General features: G+C 41.6%; 1 non-coding gene across 1 annotated transcript; it reads right to left on the bottom strand.

Annotated features, from left to right (window-relative positions):
* Positions 1–981: 981 nt before the first annotated feature.
* On the bottom strand, positions 982–1053 carry trnad-guc (transfer RNA aspartic acid (anticodon GUC)). Its single transcript has one exon. It is a non-coding gene; the product is annotated as a tRNA-Asp (tRNA).
* Positions 1054–18002: the final 16949 nt, after the last annotated feature.

The following is an 18002-nucleotide window of genomic DNA, read 5'->3' as shown; positions in this document are numbered from 1 at the left end:
TAAGAAAATATCTTTTCTCTTCTCATAACGAATTTATAACTCACCTGATTGTATGTCAGGCATAAGCTTATTTCGCCTTTCTTGATCATATTTTGTAAATAAAATAATAAAATCATTGTTACTGTTAATGACAATTTTGAAGCGATTACGAGGTTTAAGCAGACATGGTAAACCACTGGATCTCTCTGACATGATACCAAGGCACAGCCCCTTACTGTTCACGTGCTTCTTCTCTTTCTTTGATTGGAAGGACGTTTTCAAACAGAATTTTGTTTGTAATGTCCAAGTCCTCACATGGATTGTGCTAAGATTCAATCACAAATGAGGCATTTGGTGGGCAAACTGAGAAATGGCTTCAATTGCCACTTTTCTCGAAAATTCATTCAGAGTACATGGGTGTCGTTGGATCGGTCAGAACTCACAGCTCATTTCTGAGTATCCAGAATGCAGTTGAGAGCAAACTAGAGTGCTGAGGATCTGTACAAAATATGTCGGCCAATTAGGTTTGCTTCCCTACGGAATATTAATGAATCAGATATTTTTGTTTCTGACCCTGACAATCGACGTCACTTTCATTGTTGTCATTAGATTTTTAATTTCACATTTATATTGAGTTCAAATTCCACTAGCTCCCATAGCCAGATCAAGGGACTACGAAGGAACTAGATTAGATTACTTACAATGTGGAAACAGGCCCTTCGGCCCAACAAGTACACACCGACCCGCCGTAGCGCAACCCACCCAGACCCCCTATATTTACCACTTCCCTAACACTACGGGCAATTTAGCATTGCCAATTCACTTGGCCAGCACATCTTTGGACTGTGGGAGGAAACCGGAGCACCCGGAGGAAACCCACGCAGACACGGGGAGAACGTGCAAACTCCACACAGTCTGTCGCCTGAGTCAGGAATTGAACCTGGCGCTGTGAGGCAGCAGTGCTAACCACTGTGCCACCGTGCCGCCCAGTAATGCCACAGACTCCCCGGCGGGGAATTGAACCCCAGTCTCCCGCGTGACAGGCGGGGATACTAACCACTATACTACCGAGGAAGCTACTACGAAGCTACTTCTGATCAGTTGGCAAGGCGCATCATTGCAATATTATGAATGAAGAAAATCAAAAATATAGAGTTATGACATGAAGGTGACCTCCTCTGTTAATAAATCAAACACCCAGAAAAGCTAATCTTGTATCTTAATCGGTTAGAACATGAGTGATTGAGAAGTCCCAAATTCCACTATTTCGACAAAATAACATCAATTTATTTTTAAATTGAAAAATGAACATTAAATAGTAACTTTTCACAGTTTTACGCACCCCTTTCTTTTAACAGTTTACTATCCATCTTCAACTCAATAACACCACGCTGTTCTAATACAACACCTATTGAAATTACATCAACTTAATTTCATAACAACACAACCACTGTCATCTTCAGTGTCTGTCCTCATCTGGATGAAAATCTCACTTGTTTATCTTATTTAATTTACTGCGAATATGCTTCATAAGACAAATTACATTTGATAGATAATGCTTCCTAATTTAATCGATAACAGTTGTTATTTCTGCAATTTTCAAATGAACACATTTTGCATTATCCCGAACATCGAATCTTGTCATTGGTTCTATGATGGCACAACATTAAATTCAAACTTGATTTGGGTTTCAGTATCCTGGTGCATAATTTAAACTGATTGGTTAAATTCGAATTCTTATAGAATTCCAACCAACTCAGGTATCCATTTTACAGCCAAATGCTATAGATGTTCAATTTGCCAGTTCACTCTTGGAAAGCCATCTCGTCATTTACAAGTTGCCTGTAAGCTCTAAATTCAGAACAGCATTCACTCTCTTTTAAATGTAGAGTACACGCTTTCAATTTCACAACACTTTTAAATGTTGCTAATGTACCCGCCGCTGTCCTTCTCTCTCCCTTGATTCCCCAACCCTCGGAAAAAGTCTAAGTGCATTTACTCTGTTCATACCTCTCGTGATCTTATATATTTCAGTAAGATCCCTCCTCAGTCTCCTACATTCTAAAGAAAAAAGTCCCAGATTGTCGAACGTTTCTCCATAATCTGACCTTTGAGTGCCAGCATTACCCTTGCAAATTGCTTCGAAACTCTTTCCAGTTTAATAATATCTTTTTGAAAGTAATGGGCCCAAAACTGAACATAATAATCCAGAATCCGACATTAACAACGTCCTATACAATTTCAACATAACTTCACCATTTCTCACATCATTTCACTGACTAATGAAGGCCAGTGTACCAAAAATCTTTTTCACTGCCCTCTATATCTGTGACTCCACTTTAAGAGAACAGTGCACCTGAACTCCAAGACCCTTCTGTTCCACTACACTCCTTAATACCCTAACATTCACCATGATGTGGAGAGTGTAGAAGACTATTTTGGTCGCGATGGGACATTGACAGGATGCAGATATGGGTTGTGAAGTGGCAGATGAAATTTAACCGGGAAAAATGTGAAGTGATTCATTTTGCAATTTCGAATTTCAGTGCAGATTTCGTGAATAAAGACAAGACTCTTTGTAATGTGGAGGAACAGGCAGACTTTAGGATTTATATCTTCAAAGCTTCCATCCGAATTATGAGGAATTGGTTGCTAACTGGCACTTCGATGTTGTGACCATTGCGGAGACTTGGATAGAGCAGGGACAGAAATGGATCTAACAGGTTCCAAGATTTATATGCTTCAGTAAGAACAGAGAAAACGGTGAAGGGGGAGTTATGGCAGATTTAGTCAACGACAGCATTACTTTGCAAGAAAGGACGTTTCAGGACTTGTCTACTGAAGTAACTTGGACTGAGGTTAGAAAGGGTAAAGGAGAGGTCACAACGTTGGAAGTTTTCTATTAGCCTCCGAATACTTCCAGAGATTGTAGTTGACAGGATAACAAAGATAATTCTGGACAGGAACAAGAGTAACAACGTAGGTATTGTGGGGTACTTTAACTGTCCAAATAGTGACTGGGAACACTCTCGTTCTAGTACTTTAGATGGCAAAGTTTTTTTGTCAAACGTGTGCAAGAGAATTTTCTGAAAGAGTATGAAGGCACACCAACAAGGGGCAAAGCCACATTTGATTTGGTACTGGGAAATGAACCCGGCCAGGTGTTAGATTTGAAGTTAGGTGAACACTTTGGTGATAGTGATCACAATGTTTATTTAAGCGATGGAAAGGGACAGGTAATACTGCAGGACACGAGTTATAGCTGGGCGAAAGACAATTATGATGCTGTTAGGCAATATTTAGAATGCATAGGATCCGGAAGGAAAATGCATGGAACGGGCACAATTGAAATGTGGAGCTTATTCAAGGACCAGCTGTTGCATGTCCTTGATAAGTATATACTAGTTAGGCAGGGGGGATGTGATTGAGCGAGGGAGCCGTGATTTACTAAAAAAGTTGACTCGCTTGTCAAGAGAAAGAAGAAGGCTAATGTCAGGATGAGACGTGAAGGCTTAGTTAAGGCGCTTGAGGTTTACAGGCTAGCCAGGAACGGCCTAAAGAGAGAGCTAAGAGGTGCCATGAGGGGACATCAGAAAGTGTTGAAACATACAATCAAGGAAAATCCGAATTTTCCTATAGGCATAGAAGGAATAAAAGAATTACTGGAGAAGATTAGGAGAAATTAAGGATAGTAGTGGGAAGCTAAACACGGAGTCCGATGAGATAGGGAAGTGTTAAATGAGTATATTTCTTCAGTGTTCACACTAGGAGAAGAAATAGGTGATCAGAAGAATAATGTGATACAGGCTAACTGACTGACGGGATTGAGGTTCACAAGGAGGAGGTGTTAGCAATCCTACAAAGTGTGAAAATAGATAAACTCCCTGTATCAGATGGGACATTTCCTAGGATTCTCTGGGAATCCAGGGAAGAGATCTTTATGTCGTCTTTTTCTATAGGAATAGTGCCAGAAGAATTAGGGATAGCAAATATTGTCACCTTGTTCAAGAAAGGCAGTAGAGACAACTCTGGTAATTATAGAACAGTGACACTTCAGTAAAGTTGGAAAAGGTGATAAGAGTCAGGATTTACAATCATCCAGAAAGGAATAAGTTGATTAGAGATAGTCAACACGGTTAAAGGTAGATCGTGTCTCACAACTGTTTTATTGACTTGTTTGAGAAGGTGACCAAACATGTGGATGAGGGTAAAGTGGTTGATGGGATCTACATAGATTTCGGTAAGGCGTCTGATAAGGTTCCCCACAGTGCGTTATTGCATCAGATATGGAGGAATGCGATTGAGGGGCATGTAGCGATATGGACCAGAAATTGGCTAGCTGAAAGGAAACAGAGGATGGTGGTTGATGGGAAACTTTCATCCTAAGGACAGTTACTCGTGGGGTATCGCAAGGAAATATTTTGGGTCCAATGTTGTCTTTCTTTTTTAATAAATCATCTGGATGGGGGAGTTGAAGGATGGATTAGTAAATTTTCAGATGCCACTGAGGTCAGTGGACTTTTAGATAGTGCTGAAGGATGTTGTAGTTTAGAAAGGGATGTCGATAAGCGGCAGAGCTGGGTTTAGAGGTAACAAATGGAGTTTAATTTGGAAAAGTATGACATCATTTCCTTTAGAAGGAGCAATTTAGAAATAAAGAGTACTGAGCTCAGGGTAAGATTCTTAGCAGTGTAGATTAGCAGAGATCTCGATGTCCATGTACATCAATCTCTGAAAGTTGCCAGGATCTAGTTTAGAGTGGTGCTGGAAAAGCACAGCAGGGTCAGGCAGCATCCGAGGAGCAGGAAAATCGACGTTTCGGACAAAAGCCTTCATCGAGAAAAGAGGTTGACACCCAAATTGATAGGGTTGATAAGAAGGCATATGGTGTGTTAGCTGTTATTGGTAGAGGGATTGAGTTTTGGAGCCACAACACTCAATGGTTGCTTCAGCGAGAAGAATTTCATTTGCATCCCACTCCCCAACGCATCCGATTCATGGTGCCATCTGTTTCCGTCAATGATCATTAAGGTGGAAAAAATAGAAACAAGTTGTGCCAATGGATCGGAAAATTGTTCATGTTACTCACTCTTCTCTTTTCCTGACTGAATAGGAAATGAATATGAATTTAATCACTACCGCAATGTGGTTCGGTTTTCTCATTTAAATGTGTACTTTTTCCGTTCTAAGGAAACTGACGCAAACTGAATTTGTAGGCAATCTGTTTCAAATACAATACCGATTGTCAGTCTTTGGGCACACACCTTGCACTAAGCAACTCTCTGAAACAATAACTGACAGTTAAACTGCATGAATAAATCTATTCTTTTCTCTTGTTAGTGGAATAAACTGCAAATCTGTGAGCAGAGTGACAGGGAACATCTCCAATCTGTTACCCTTTCTTTGCTTCGATAACTCACATCACTTTTCATTTTGCATTTTCTAAAACTCGAGGAGAAATTAAAGTCACGTGTTAGGAATTGCGTTGAATGATCATTTAACGGATGTTTGTCCTCTCACTGAGATAAGCAGGATCACCTCAGTTTGGAGACTAGAAAACTTGCATGGTAAATCCGAGTGGTAAAAACAGACAGTGAATTGTCTTGGGTTCGTGTTGCGGTTGTTCACCAACATGACGATTTAGCTCACAAATCATATCAAATTACTTCAAATAATGGAAATATGAACGAAAGCAGGAAGGGAAATTGTTGGAGAACCCCAACAAGAGTCCGAGTATCTGTGGGGAGAAATTCAATGTTAATTTTCTAAGTCTGATATAATTGTTCTTCAACCTACTTCATTTCTCCATTATTTCTTTGTCTGTTTCAGATTTCCTGTTGCAATAAATGCTGGCCATACAGTATTTATTTGGTTTTCTTTCCAAAGTTCTACAGTGAAAACAGCCATCGTCAATGATGTTATGAAAAAAATTCATAGATCTAATGATTTCAACCATCTAGAATTGGTGCATTATTGTTAGTTTGTGCGGAATTTGACAGCATGGACGACATTAATTTGCAGAGCTGAGCGCTTCAGCAAAGATAAGTCCTATCTGTAATGAATATAACCCTTCTTATCTTTCAAACCTGTTCATAAGCATCGCCTTTATCACTGTTGAACTAACCCTTCCCAAAATTAAATGTAGCATATGGAACTTTGTTAGCATAATGTTATTGATATAATTAAAATTTCCATTAGTGAATGCATCGCAATTAAATTTATCCCATTGATTAAACTGAACTGAAAATTTCAACACTGAGTGTGACATTCGAAGAAAAGGCATTCACAGTATGCTGAGGTCGCTAGTTATGTCAGCATTTATTTAAAGTTGCGAGTTTCCCTGAAAAACGTAATGGTGAACTGTCATCTTGATCTCCTGCATTCCACTCGAGGAGAAATTAAAGTCACATGGAATATGAATTTCATCACTACCGCAATGTGGTTCGGTTTTCTCATTTCACTGTGTACTTTTTCCGTTCTAAGGAAACCGACGCAAACTGAATTTGTAGGCAATCTGTTTCAAATGCGATATCGATTGTCAGTCTTTGGGCACGCACCTTGCACTAAGCAACTCTCTGAAACAATAACTGACCGTTAAACTTCATGAATAAATCTATCCTTTTCTCTTGTTAGTGGAATAAACTGCAAATCTGTGAGCAGAGTGACAGGGAACATCTCCAATCTGTCACCCTTTCTGTGCTTCGATAACTCACATCACTTTTCATTTTGCATTTTCTAAAACTCGAGGAGAAATTAAAGTCGCGTGTTAGGAATTGCTTTGAATGATCATTTAACGGATGTTTTGTGTTCTCACTGAGATAAGCAGGATCACCTCAGTTTGGAGATTAGAAAACTTGCATGGTAAATTCAAGTGGTAATGCAGTTAGGAAGGGCATTTCAGCGTTGTCACAAAATGAAGCAGAAATAATACCAAACTATGTACAAGTCGGATGCTGAATGGCTTCGAAGAGTACTTGCAGATGCTTTCCCATATATCTGCTATGCTTGTCTTTTGAGATGGAAGCAGTCATGATGTCGAATGCGCTTTCTCGGAAGGTTTCACAAGTGCATGCAGTGCATGTTTTTTGTATGTGGTCCCAATAAAGCGGCTGTTTTATTCTGGATGATGGATGATGTCATGCTCCTTGAGTATTGGAACAGCTGCACTGGGTGAAGAAAAATTGATTTGTGACTCTGGTTGACGTGTTGGACACTGCCATAATAAATGTAATTGGACCATCTTGTAACACTCCGGTATTAAGCGAAGCATGATCACTCAATGGTTAGCACTGCACCCTGACAGCGCCAGGAACACCGGTTAGACTCCCCTTCCAGGTGATTTTCTGGAAAGAGCTTACTTATTCTCGTCGTGTCGGCATGGCTTACCCGCAGCTGCTCCGGTTTTCTCCCACAATCCAAAGATGCGCAGGTTAGATGGTTTGGCCATGCTATATTGCTGATACATTCCAGGGATGAGTGGGCTAGGTGAGTTATCACTTGGAAATGCTCGGTTACAGGGACAGAGATGGACGTGAGATGCTCTTAGGAGAATCTGTGTTGAGTCGATATGCCAAATAGCCTACTTAACAATATAACACGATTCACTTCTCCCCCTTCCCACAGACCAAAACATTCCACTTAATTAAACCATGTCGACCATTACCATGGCAATTGGACTTATACTTGTTTCAAACCTTAAGAAAATAAATAAATAGAATCTCTCTGAAGCCTATAACCAATTGGAAATATCTCAAACTTCTCCGTCGTGGATACCATTCTAAGAGTTACTCATAGAAATGCACTTACACTCAAAATTTTTGGTGTTTAGTATTTAAAATCCCGCTCCCCTGGGTATCGGAATTCCTGATAAAACTTTGCATTTTCTGACGTTATTGTACTTCTTTACTGCAAATATTCTTCCGTGCTCCTAATGTATTTCCATGCAGCCACTGGATTACCTTGAAAGCTTTGATCTCTTTCATTCAATTTTAACACAATTTACGGTATGTTTATCTGCTGCAGAAGTACTACGTCTGTTTTATAGAAAAAGCACAGCCTCGTTCTGGAATATTGTGCCTTCATGAGTGACGTAATGAATATTACTTCATAACTGCATGTTATTATTCTAACTTGAAGCATTCACAATTTTAAGCATAATTATTCGCTGAACTTATTAGAATGTCTGTCCATTAGGGATTATGATTTTTATTTCCTTATACAATAATAAATTCATTCAAATAAAGCTATTAATATTCTCTGTTACCTGAAATATTTCTCAGTATATACCCACAACACTCCATTTCAGGTTTTCAGCGGCAGTGGCAGCAACAAGGCGAAGGACAGCAGCTTGCACCAGGGGCCTGCTGGGAGCGCCGAGTCACTGATTTGAACCTTTAAAAATGTACCACGAGCGCGGGAGTCCTCCATTTCTGTTTTACAGCGGCAGCGACAGCAGCAACTCGAAGGACAGCAGCTTGCACCAAGGGCCTGCTGGGAGTGGTGAGTCACTGATTTGCGCTTTTAAATTTTGTCAGAGAACAGAGGTTTCTGGGAAAGGAGGGACTTCTTATTTTCATTTCCCTCCTGCGATATAAGTCAGTGTCTTCTCAACCCGACACCCTACCTTTCTAGGACTGCCCTCTCAACCACCTCCTCTAACCTTAAAGACAAGGGACATATCAGGTAAGCATCACTTTATTTTACTTTGTGACGAAGTGTCGAGCAGGGATGGTAGTGAATGGAGAGAAATATTCCTCCTGCCTGATGTTTGAGATCAGGGACGCCAATAGTGTTCCATCCAAGTACATCTGCGGGAAGTGCGCCCAACTCTCGGTCCCCCAAGACTACGTTAGAGAACTGGAGAAGGAACTGGATGATCTTCGGATTATTCGGGAGGCAGAGGTTGTGATAGATAGGAGTTACAGGGAAGTAGTTACTCCTATGCAAGAAGAAAGCTGGATGACTGTTCAAAAGGGGAAAAACAGTCAATGGAGGGATCCCCTGTGGTCATTCCCCTGAAAAAAACATGTATGCGTTTAGGATATTGGTGAGGAGGACAACTTACCAGGGGAAAACAGTGGGACCCAGGTCACTGGCACAGAGTCTGTCCCTATTGCACAGAAGTGAAGGACGAAAAGGAGTAGAGTGTCAGTCATTGGTGATTGAATAGTTAGAGGTTCACACAGAAGGTTTGTTGGGAGCGAACGATTATCGTGTTGGTGTGTTGCCTCCCAGGTGCCAGGGTCTGTGATGACTCAGATTGTATCTTTGGGGTCCTGAAGGGAGAGGGTGACCAACCTCAAGTCGTTTTCCATGTAGGTACCAACGACATAGGTAGAAACAGAGATAGTGATGTAAGGCAGGATATCAGGGAGCTCGGGTTGAAGCTGAGAGCTAGAACAATCAGAGTTGTTATTCCTGGATTCTTATCCGTGCCACGTGATAGCGAGGCAAGGAATTTGGAGAGATATCAACTAAACACGTGTCTGCAAGGATGGTGCAGTAGGGAGGATTTCATGTTTTGGGATAATTGGGACTAATTCAGGGGGAGGTGGGACTTGCACAAACAGGAGGGTCTTCACTTGAACTTGAGCGCACTAATATGCTGGGTGGGAAATTTGCTGGTGCTATTCGGGTGGGTTTAAATTAACTCAGCAGGGTGATGGGAACCGGAGGTGTAGCTGTAGTGCACAGGAGGATAAGAGTAGGAGTATAGGGACAGGATTTCAGGGTCACAGGAATGTACTGGCAGACAGCGATGTGGTTTAAAGTGTGTCTACTTCAACGCCAAAAGTATCCGAAATAAGATGGTTGAGCTTGCAGCATGGTTAGGTACCTGAGACTTCGATGCTGTGGCCATTTCGGAGACATGGATAGAGATAGGTGAGGAATGGATGTTGTAGGTTCCAGGGATCAGATCTTTCAGTAAAAACAGGCAAGGCGGTTAAAGAGGGGGAGGTGTGGCCTTGTTAGTCAAATATAGTATAACGGTGGTTGAGAGAACTTTTGATGAGGACTCGTCTGCTGATGTCGTGTCGGCTGAGGTTAGAAACAGGAGAGAAGAGGTCACACTTCTTGGGGTTTTGTTAAAGGCCTCCGCAGATTTCCAGGGAGGTGGAAGAGAGGATTAGCAACATTATTCTCGGTAGGTTTGAAAGGAATAGCATGTTCATTATCGATACTTGAACTTCCCCAACATTGATTGGAAATGTTATAGCTCTAGTCTGTCGGTGGATCAGTTTTCGTCTAATCTGTACAGGAGGGTTTTCTGACACAGTATGTCGAAGGGCCGACAAGAGGGGAGGCCACACTGGGTCTGGTGCTTGGTTATGAACCAGGCCAGGTGTTTGATTTATTTGTAGGTGAGCACCTTGGAGACAGTGGCCATAATTCAGTTACGTTTAGTTGAGCGATGGAAAGGGATAGTTCCATGCCACAGGTCAAGAGTTATCGATGGTGCAAGGGCAATTACAATGCGATTAGGCACGAATTAGGATACATAGAATGGGGGAGTTGACTTAAGGAGAAGATTTTGCATGTCCTTGACAAGTATGTCCCTGTCAGGCAGGGAGGCGGTGATAAGGCAAGGGAAACCGTGGTTTACTACCGAAATTTGAACTCTTGTTAAGAGTGTTATGTGTTGATAAGGCAAGATGGTTCAGATGAGACGATGAAGAGTGACAGCTCAGTTAGGAAGGATTTAAAGAGAGAGTTAAGAAGTGCAAAGAGAGGACACAAGCAGCTTTTAGCACGTAGAATAAAGGAGAACCATAAAGCTTTCTATAGGTTTATGAGGACTAAAAGGATGATTAGGGTAGGAATAGGGCCAGTCAATGACAGAATTGGGAAGTTGAGTGTGGACCCTGTAGAGATCAGAGAGGTGTTAACTGAACATCGATATTCACTCAGGAAAATGAAGCTATTGCGGAGGAGAAGAATGAGGTACGAGACATTTGACTAGAAAGGATTGTGATTATTTACACGCAGGTGTTATCGATTCGAGAAGGAGTGAAAGTAGACAAGTTCTCTGGACTGGATGGGATTTATCCGAGGACTCTCTGTGAAACTAGGGAGGAGATAGCAGAGTCTTTGGCTTTGATATTTGAGTCGACATAGGCTCAGGTTTAATACATGAGGATTGGAGGATTGCGAATGTTGTGCCCTTGTTCAAGAATGGCAGCAGAGATGACCCAGGTAATTATAGACTAGTGAGCCTCACTTCTGTTGTCAGAACGGTTTTGGAAAGGATTATGAGAGATAAGATTTATAATCACCTAGCAAGCACTAATTTAATTTCGGGTAGTCAACAAGGTTTTGTCAAGGGCAGGTGTGTCTCACAAGCCTCATTGGAATTTTTTAGAAGGTGACCAAGCATGGAGATGAGAGTAGTGCAGTTGATGTGGTGTACATGGACTTCGGTAAACTCTTTGATCAGATTCCACATGGTAGGCTGATGGAGAAATTGCAGAGGCAAAGAATTGAGGGTGATTTGGCAGGTTGGATTAGAAACTGGCTTTTTGGAAAAAGGCAGCGAGTGATGGTTGATGGAAAATATTCAGTCTGGAGTCCAGTTACCACTGGTGTGCACAAGGATCTGTTTTGGGACCACTGCTGTTTGTTATTTTTATAAATGACATCGACGCAGTATAGGTGGATGGATTAGTAAATTTGCAGACGATACTAAAGTGGACGGAGTAGTAGATTGTTTGGAAGAATGTTGCAGGTTGCAGGGGGAATTGGTTAGACTGCAGACTTGGGCTGAGAGGTGGAAAATGGAGTGAAATGCAGCTAAATGTGAGGTGATGCACTTTAGGAAAAATAACAGGATGTCAGAGTATTTGGTCACTGGAAAGATTCATGGTAGTGTGGATGTGCAGAGGGTTCTTGGAGTCCATGTGCATAGATCCCTGAAGGTTTCCACCCAGGTAGATAGTGCTGTTAAGTGTGATGTGTTAGGTTTCATTGGTAGAGGGATTGAGTTCCGGAGCCGCAATATCATGCTGCAACTATACAAAACGCTGGTACGGCCACACTTGGAATATTGCACACAGTTCTGGTGACTCCATTACAGAAATGATGTGAAATCATTGAAAAATTTGCGGAGGAGCTTTGCCAGGATGTTGCCTTGTCTCTAGGGCACGTCTTATGAGGAAAGGCTGAATGACTTGGGTCTGTTCTCATTGGAAAGAAGAATTTGATGGAGACATATAAGATGATCAGATGATTTGATAGGATAGACAGAGAAAGCTGTTTTCGTGGGATGATGACGTCAGCTTGTACTAGAGGGCATATTGAGGGATGACAGATTTAAGACAGATGTCAGAGGCAAGTTCTTTATGCAGAGAGTAGTAAAGGCGTGGAATAGCTATCTGCTAAGGTAGTCAACTCAGCCACATTAGGGAGATTTAAACAATCCTTAGTGAAGCACACGGATGATTTTGGGATAATGTAGGGGGGCGAGCTGAGAATAGTTTACAGGTCGGCGCAACATCGACGGCCGAAGGGCCTGTTCTGCGCTGCATTGTTCTATGTACTATGTCACCTTCGGTGAAACTACAGCAGTAATTCTAGATAACAGCACACCATCAATTTCTGAGGGACAAATACGGACCAGGATTAGATACTATACTGTCAAAAAGGCCCACATGCAACAAATGAAGAGGAAGAACATAGTAAGTAATATCGATATTCTGTACATTGAAGTTATATGGTCATCACCAGTTGTGTATGCTCAGTTTGAAATGTGATTGAAAAGATATACGGAACTGCTGCTGAAAATGTGTGGTTGGAGGAAAGAAAGCTTGGAAGGATATTCTCAGAAAGGAGACTGATTTGGCTCATGCTGTGGCAGTGAAGGAACAGTAGTATCGTTCCCAATCCGTACAGTGGATGTCCTGGAGGAGAACTTGCATGAACCAATTTTTATTTTCAGCTGTGGTCTTAATCATCATCTTCTTGTTAAAAGTCGGGAGCTTGAAAGATGCTATAGAATTAGATTTAGCCAGTCACTTATTTTGTTTTTAATTAACGGTACATATTGCTCCAATTGTATATGACTCCTCGATGGAGACAATATTTGAGTTGAGAAGGTGCATCATTCCTTATTCAAATGTTTCTCTGATTTTCAGCTTCCTGAGTGTTTAACCATTCAGGTAAGTGAAGGTTATTCTATCCCACTCGTGACTTCAACCTTGGGGCTGTGAGCAAGATATGAGGGAGAGAGGAAGTGAGTTATTATCTGCAGAATTCCTTGTCTCTTACATCATTTTTCAATCATATCATCGAAATGATAGTGAACATCAATAGATGATTAGATCCTCTTTTCGTGCAAATAGTTGTTTTCTGACACAGATATGTTGCAAATATTACTGCCCATTTCTCATTCGGAAAACTGTGATTTGTTTCCTCTAGATAGAGACTGGTTCAATATTCTAGGTCTCCCAAAGCGCGGAGTTCTGCAGAACCATCAAAAAATACACTACATCTCTAAATTGGGATGAAATGTTGTGCAAATGTAACTTCGTAATTAACATTGTTACGGTCCATGAATAATCGATATGTGATCACAGGATAATGTTCACACTGTTGAATTTGTGGAATGATTTTGATCCGTGGAAGAATGCTTTGCACCACATTTACCAAATTTGACATTTACTGTCTTCTCCAATAATGAACAGTTGAAGATATGTTTATATTCCACAAGGCGCTTAGCAACAAATCCCGCCAGCGTCTTCTAAACTGGAAATCTACCTCCTAAAGTTAAGAAGAACGGGTTACCGATAAGTGCAGTTCTCCCATTACTGCACAACAGACATAAATAAGAAGACACAAGACACCCAGAGACACTAGCCATCCAGCCATACATCAACGACAATTCGGCGGTGAAAAAAAGACTATTCCAGAAACTAGGCATCATGGTAGCCGCAAACATGCCACCACGCTGATGAATTTAAAGGAATTTAAATTTTCTCCAAAATCTCAGGTTTCCTGAAAAGACAAGTAAAGCAGATGCATATGAACACCACACGTCATCCTAACCTGGAATCTGTTGGCCATTCCTTCACAAAAACCTACTCAGAATTCTGCATTTTCTTTCTAACAGACAAGTATAGGTTTGTCTCCTCCTCACGATCATGAGGACTTCAAGAATTTAGTCTTATTGTCAGGCTGACGAGAATTTCCAAAGCGCTACTGATGCTGCACCACTCACATGATACCATGTCATGCAAAGAAGGTCTTCTTTTTGACGAAAACACACAATCACGCTGTCCTTCTCATGTCATTGTACATTATGTGCCCCACTGACTCTTGTCCTATCGATGAGTGATCATACGTCTTTCGAGGATGTTTCTTAATGAATAGTATTATTGATTCTTTTACTGCCAGAGGTAAATTTTAGACTTATATCCATAACTACATGCAGCTGTATCTACCTAGTGAGAATTGTCTTTTCATTTGCAAAGCAAAGAAGAACCATTTGATTGCTGACTATGCTGAATAAACTGTAAAATGCATATTTACATCTCATATGGGCAGGTCTAACAGTGTATTTTTCATGTAGTCGTTAGTTTACATGTGTGCGTATGATCCCCTGCAATCCACGTTCTGTTTCACACCCACATTTACTCTTCTTATGTCGTGCTTTATTTTACAGAACATAATTAGACGGTGTGGGTGTTGCTTGAGTGTTATTTGCGACATGCTCCCTTTTCATTGCAGAACTTCTATTTGCATGAATCACATAACGGTGGCTCTCGTCTTGATTAAACACTCAGATATCGTCAACAATATGGTTATGGAATGTTTTCACTGCATATCGAATATTTTCAATCATTTCCAATGCGTTTCTCTTCTTTCTTGGTGGTTTTATTTGGGTATTTCAAACTCTACTTTATGTGTAATGCTTTGTATGACATTTCATCATCTTAATTCGGGATACCAGTGTCACCGTTTTTACACAATCAAAGCACACATTTCTGGGAAAGAAAAATCAACATTTCTGGCAGCATCTGTGGAGGGAAAGCAGAGTTCTCATTGCGCTTCCAGGAAGATCCTTCTTCAAGACTGATTGGTCACTGAAAGCTCCCTGGACTGGAAACATTCACTTTCCCTCCTCTCACCAGATGCTGCCTGAATAACCCTTCCCAGGGTTAGTTTTGCCCAGAAAATTCAACTTGATTTTCTGATTTCCAGCATCTACAATTCACTCTTTGTTTCGTCCTACTGTTTTAATCGGTAGGTTTCTCTCGAAACTATCAGAATCAATTTTTGACATTTCTACCTAAGTTAGAGAAATTGAATGAGAAACAAACAAATGACAAATGCAGAGGACAGTTGTAAATGTGAAGTTATGACTTCTTTGTTACAAATACAGAAGAAGAATATTATTGGAATACGGATAGCTTGGGAAGTATGGCTACATAAAGGGATCTAAGTATCCGTTTAAGCCAGTCAGTGAAATAGCCATAACAATAGCAGGGCAAAACGGCTGCAGAATACTGAGAGAAATTATTGATGATGCCCAAAACAGACTCCGTAAATACAACCGGGATATTTTGCATTAAAAATCTTTACTCTGTCATCCAACGTACCATGAATGAATAGACACAGCATAACAAGCCATAAATGTTAGAACATAGAACAATACACCACAGAACAGGCCATTCAGCCCTTCGATGTTGTCCAGAACATTTGTCCTAGCTTAAACACCTTTCCATGTACCTATCCAATTGCCGATTAAAGGTCACCAATGATTCTGACTCTACCACTCCCACAGGCAGCTCATGCAATGCCCCCACCACTCTCTGAGTAAAGAACCTATCCCTGACATCTCTCCTATATGTTCCATCCTACACCTTAAATTTATGTCCCCTTGTAAGACTCTGTTGTACCCGGCGGTGGGGGCGTGGGGAAGTCTCTGATTGTATACTCTATCTATTTCCCTGATCATCTTATAAACCTCTATCAAGTCACTACTCATCCTTCACCGTTCCAATGAGAAAAGACCTAGCACTCTCAATCAATCCTCGTACGACCTATTCTCCATTCCAGGCAACAGCCTGGTAAATCTCCTCTGCACCTTCTCCAAAGCTTCCACATCTTTCCTAAAATGAGGCGACCAGAACTGCATACAGTAATCCAAATATGGCCTTACCAAGGTCCTATACGGCTGCAACATCACCTCACGACTTTTGAATTCAATCCCTCTGCTAATGAACGTTAATACACTATAAGCCTTCTTACAAGCTCTATCCACCTGAGTGGCAACTTTCAAAGAGCTATGAACGTAGAACCCAAGATCCCTCTGCTCCTCCACCTTACTAAGAACCTTAGCGTTGACCCTGTATTCTGCATTCTTATTTGTTCTTCCAAAATGGACAACCTTACACTTGACAGCGGTGAACTCCATCTGCCACTCCTCAGCCCAGCTCTGCATCATATCTAAGTCCCTTTGCAGCCGACAACAGTCCTCCTCACTATCCACAACTCAACCAATCTTCGTACCGTCTGCAAATTTACTCAGCCACCCTTCGAATCCCTCTTCCAAGTCATTAATAAAACTTACAAACAGCAGAGGACCCAGAACTGATCCCTGCGGAACTCCACTTGTAACTGAGCTCCAGGCTGAATTTTTACCATCTACCACCACTCTCTGACTTCGAACGTTCTCTATCCAACTGGCCAAACTCCCCACTATCCCATGCCTCCTGATTTCTGCATAAGCCTACCATGAGGAACCTTATCAAATGCCCTACTAAAATCCATGCACACTACACCCACTGTTCGACCCTCATCCGCATGCTTGATCACCTCGACAAAGAATTCAATAAGACTTGTAAGGCAGGACCTACTCCTCACAAATCCGTGCTGGCTTTCACTAATCAAGCAGTGTCTTTCCAGATACTCACAAACCCTATCCCTCAGTACCCTTTCCATTAATTTGCCTACCACCGAAGTAAGACTAACTGGACTGTAATTACCGGGGTTATCCCTATTCCCTTTTTTGAACAGGGGCACAACATTCGACACTCTCCAGTCCCCTGGCATCACCCACATTAACAGTGAAGACGAAAAGCTCATTGCTAACCGTTCTGCAATTTCCTCTCTTGCTTCCCACATAGTCCTAGGATATTGGGCGGCACGGTGGCAAAGTGGTTAGTACTGCTGCCTCACAGCGCCAGAGACCCGGGTTCATTTCCCGACTCAGGCGACTGACTGTGTGGAGTTTGCACATTCTCCCTGTGTCTGCCTGGGTTTCCTCCGGGTGCTCCGGTTTCCTCCCACAGTCCAAAGGTGTGCAGGTTCGGTGAATTGGCCATGCTAAATTGCTCGTAGTGTTAGGTAATGTGGTAAATGTAGGGGAATAGGTGGTTTGCGGGTCGGTGTGGGCTTGTTGGGCCGAAAGGCCTGCTTCCACACTGTAAGGAGTCTCAGGCCCGGGGTCTTGTCTATCCTCAAGTTTTTTCAAAATGCCCAACGCATTTTCCTTCCTAATAAGTATCTTCTCTAGCTTGCCAGTCCGTTTCATACTCTCCTCTTCAACAATACTGTCCCTCTCATTTTTAAATACTGAAGAAAAGTACTCATTCAAGACCTCTCCTATCTCTTTCGACTCAATGCACAGTCTCCCACTACTGTCCTTGTTCGGAACTATCCTCGTTCTCGTCATTCTCATGTTAGACAGCGACAAACACAGATAATGGAAAAAGTAGACCTGCAGAAAAACTAGACAAACTTACACAAAGTAACAACACTGACAACACAGAAGCATGGATTTAAAAAAAGAAAAAAAAATACCTGACCGACCCTTAACAGACACTGAGAAATTTTTGTTGCAAACGTTTCGTCCCCTTTCTAGGTGACATCCTCAGTGCTTGGGAGCCTCCTGTAACGCGCTTCTGTCATGTTTCCTTCGGCTAGAAATCTTCTCCCAAAGTTTAGACACTGAGAAAGCCGTCTAAGTAAGAGGATTATATTACAACTGCCAAGACGCGGACACCAAAGATTTCTTAGCAGCATTAGAA

Source organism: Hemiscyllium ocellatum, chromosome 27 (assembly GCF_020745735.1).
Source record: "Hemiscyllium ocellatum isolate sHemOce1 chromosome 27, sHemOce1.pat.X.cur, whole genome shotgun sequence".
NCBI lineage: Eukaryota > Metazoa > Chordata > Chondrichthyes > Orectolobiformes > Hemiscylliidae > Hemiscyllium > Hemiscyllium ocellatum.
This window is presented reverse-complemented; position numbering and strand designations above follow the sequence as displayed.